This window comes from Tupaia chinensis, unplaced genomic scaffold (assembly GCF_000334495.1).
Source record: "Tupaia chinensis unplaced genomic scaffold, TupChi_1.0 Scaffold143584_1, whole genome shotgun sequence".
Lineage (NCBI taxonomy): Eukaryota > Metazoa > Chordata > Mammalia > Scandentia > Tupaiidae > Tupaia > Tupaia belangeri.
Genome location: NW_006203430.1, coordinates 6,801,331 through 6,805,267, shown reverse-complemented (window position 1 = coordinate 6,805,267; position 3,937 = coordinate 6,801,331). Strand labels below are relative to the sequence as shown.

General features: G+C 47.7%; 1 non-coding gene across 1 annotated transcript; it reads right to left on the bottom strand.

Moving 5' to 3' along the window:
• Positions 1-210: 210 nt before the first annotated feature.
• Positions 211-312, bottom strand: LOC114005243 (small nucleolar RNA U13). The gene has a single exon (XR_003547120.1). It is a non-coding gene; the product is annotated as a small nucleolar RNA U13 (small nucleolar RNA).
• Positions 313-3,937: the final 3,625 nt, after the last annotated feature.

Here is a 3,937-nt window from a genome sequence, read left to right as displayed (position 1 = left end):
CCTTCCTGTCACCAACGAAACTACTTCGTAACATACAGGTGCCAGCAGATGTGCATGAACTTGTGCTGCACTTTCACAGTTAAAAGCACAAATGAGAATGAGAATGTTTAGTTTTTAGTTACTCGCTGTGGATTGGGTTAAAGCATGCATCGTCTTCACTTACAGGCTAGAATGATTTGGTAGGTTCCATTTTTTTTTTCTTCTGTCTTATACCCGGTAGGTCATATCCTGACATTGTACCAAGATTTGAGGGAGGCACATCTCACACAATAGTCTGAAAACCGAATCATCACATATGAGCCACAGAAGGCTGTGTGAGAGGCTCTTTTCTGCTCTGAGATCCCAGTTCCACATGACATCACCATACAGCTATGTCAACACTGAGCTTGCCGTCTGGCGCCCGTGTGTGCAGCAGCCAAAGACACGCACTCACTGAGCATGGTCCCATCAGCTCACACAGGGCTCACTTCTGGAAGTCTCGCTCCTGTAGTAGGTTATACATTCCTCATGGTTAAAGACTAGACTTTCTGTATGTTGTGCACTGTACTCAACACACTACTTAGTATAAACATGCATGTAGTAAATGTGAAGGAAAGAAATAGAATGGCAGGAAATTTACAGCACAGAAGATTTTATTTTTCTGTAAGGAGGACCCAGAATATGATGACAGGAATGGAGAAAAATGTAATAGGGACCAGCAGATGGCATAATGGTTATGTGCTGGACTCCCACATAATCCACTACGGTTCAAGTCCTGGACTCGGCGACTTAAAACTCATGCAGAGCACGTGTGTGTGTGTGTGCCCAAAATCCCGAGAGGAGAATGGAGGAGAAGGGATTTGGCATGGTCATCCCCCTTAGGGGGAGGTGATTTCTCACTTTCTGTTGCTCTCTGTCTCTCCAGCAAGAACGTGTGCCCTATAGCAAAAATCTTTCTTTAAAAAAAAAAAAGAAAGAAAAATGTAATAATGCACAGTGAAACCAACAGATTTCCACCAGGCTTTTCCCAGAGCTAAATACCAGGGGACCCCAGAAAATTTGTGAAGTGCAAGTTTATTTTAGTGCAAAGAACTTTGGAAATCCATGCAGTTTTTTCATAATACGTATTTTCCATGAATTTTTTGAAGACACCGTGTATATTGTAAATTCAGACATCAGACAGCAATTTTCTTTTCTTTCTTTCCTTTTTTTTTTGAGAGGTTTTTGCTATTGTTTTTTTTTTTTTTTTGCCAGAGAGGGAAAGTGAGAAAGTGAGAACACCCCCCCCCGGAGAGGATGGCCACACCGCAACCCCTTCTCCTCCATTCTGCTCTCAGGATCTTAGGCACGCACGCACATGCACCCGACCTGAGTTTAATCCGAGTCTGGGACTCGAACCGTGGTTGACTACAAGGGAGTCCAGCGACATAACCTTTACGCTAACTGCTGTTCCCAAAAATCATGTGCGTTGAGAGAGACAGAGAGAGAGAGAGATAGACTAGATGCTGCAATCCTCCAGCCTCCATAGGTGTTGGCCTTACGGCAGGTGCCACCACACCCCAGACATCAATTTTCGAAAGAATCAAAATGGTTTCAATGAGCTATGATCAGCCAGCCATTTGCCAGAATTCCGTTTCTGAGCAGCCCCCTTGTCTAGTTAGGAGCTGAGTTTTGTATCTAGTCTTAGGCTCAGTCTGGAGCGTTCCTTTGAAAGTGGCGAGGTGATGGGGAGGTCGAAGTTGGGTTCACTCCTGTTCTTCCCTTCCGCAAGCCCGGCATGTTGGTTTGTCCAGGCTGTTGGGGTGGGGAGGGCATGTTCTCTTCCTGACAGGCTCGTGGAGAAAGCAACTGTGATATCGTATGTAAACATGCCTGTAAAATGCAAACTTCAAGAATGGCGTCGTGGACGTTTTATTATGACTATTTTTTTGACAGTAAAACTATGGCTATTTGGAGAGTTAAGTGAGTTCAAGCTGAGTGCCGCCCCTCTCCTCAGCTGTCTCAGCTGTTCTTAGGAATTTTGGGGCGGCCTCTCCCTGGGCTCTCAGCTGGCTCAGTGATTCAGGAAACTTCTTTCCCCACCCACCCTCAGAGTGCTCATCTCCTCATTCTTTAACCCTTCCCCGCTAAGTTCTATTTGTGACTAACTCCCAAGTATGTGCCACATGCCCACTCGTTGAATCAGTGACAAACAAAGCAGAGTGTCCATCTCGTTTGGGGATCGTCCTGCCCAAGGCAGGTATTCTTCATGTTTCTACAGATGAGAAATCAAGTCTGGGAGAGGCTGAGCAATCTGCTCAGAGCCGTGCATTTAGATCTTAGCTTTCTGAATAGGAAACAGGACTCTGGGGATGCCAAGGGGTCACGGATAAGGATAAGGACCATGAAAACACTGCATGGATTTCAGAATACTTCACCAGCACAGTGGTAGAACGTGATGCTCTGTAAGGCCGATCCACACGGGCAAGTTTCCAGTTCATATCTGGAGACCTCCCTGAGTACCTTGGCTGCGGGTGATAGCTGTATTCAGACCTCATATGAGGCACCCTACCCTTTATGTTGTCTGTCTTTCTCTGTCATGAAAGAAACTTAATTTAAAAATTGTCTTGCACCAAAATCAATTCATGTTTTCATTCTGTTTTTCCACGAACTTTTCTAAGTCCCTTATATTCCTACTGGCCCAGTGTAACAGAATGCTCTCAGCTGCAATGGATTTTGCTAGAAACTGATTGAACTGGTAGACCCATTCTGTCCAGTGCTCACAACAGAGGTCATTCTGCGAGAGGGTGCTGAGGGCCAGGATGCTTTGTCTGGTGAGGCTTTCTCTGGCCTTGCCCTTCCTTCCAAGGCACCCGTGTAGGCGAAGAGTCTCATGGGCAGATTCTCAGAGCAGCCGGGGATCCCCTAGGCCCTGCCAGAGCCTCTCCTCCCCTGCCCTCTCACCTGGCTTCCGCTCAGTAGAACAGCTGGACAAGTGGCACCTCAAGGGCTCCCTGACTATTTTTATGTGACCATCTGCCATCCAGACCAAGCCTGGCAGGCAGTAACAGGCCAGAGGAATGCCATAGCAGGTGGGTGACGCCAGGACAGCTGAGGGCGCCCAGCCCTGCCTTGGACTGTTGATCTGGGGACGCTGGAAATGTGGCATGAGGACGCCAAGTGGAAGAAGAAAGCCTCCTGCATGTTATCCCCCGGGCAGCGTGTGACCTGGCTTCCTGTCCCACCTATAGAACACGCTGAGGCCTGCATGCTAGGCTGGAGGGGGTACAGGGTGGAATCACGCTGTGCCAGCCTGTCTGGCTGACCTCGCCATCACCCCAAGACAGACAGGGTACAGAGAAAATGCCCTGCAGAGGAAATGCCTCTGAAGACACATTGGCTTGCATTTTGTGATAAGATGCCGCAGCACGTGTGACCCACCTTGGCCCAGCGTGGTATGGCCAGGCAGGCAGTTCCGTCCACAAAGCCCGGCAGTCACTTGCCAGAGCAGTCACCAGAGCTGCGGTTAAAGGAAGGGCTTGTTTCCTTCATAGGTTCCTGGGAAGGAGGAAGCATTTCTTTTTAAAAAATCAATAAATAAAGGGGGCCAGCAGGTGGCGTGGTGGTGAAGGTGTTGGACTCCCACATGCTGACTGCAGTTAGCGTCCCAGACCTGGTGTCTTGAAATCATGCTGGGCAGGTGTGCATGCATGCCCAAGATCCTGAGAGGAGATGGAGAAGGAATTGTGGCATGGCTATCACCCCCCCCGGGGGGGGGATTTCTCACTTTCCCTCTCTCTGTCTCTCTCCTGTGAATGCATATGCCTTTTGGCAAAAATAAAATAAATAAATAAAAATCATATTCACTATAGAAAGTTGTAAACATATACAAAGTAGAGACTGGAATAATGAATTCCCATGTAACCAATCACCCAACTTCATGCAAAAGCTTTTTTTTTTTTTGGGGGGGGGGGAGAGT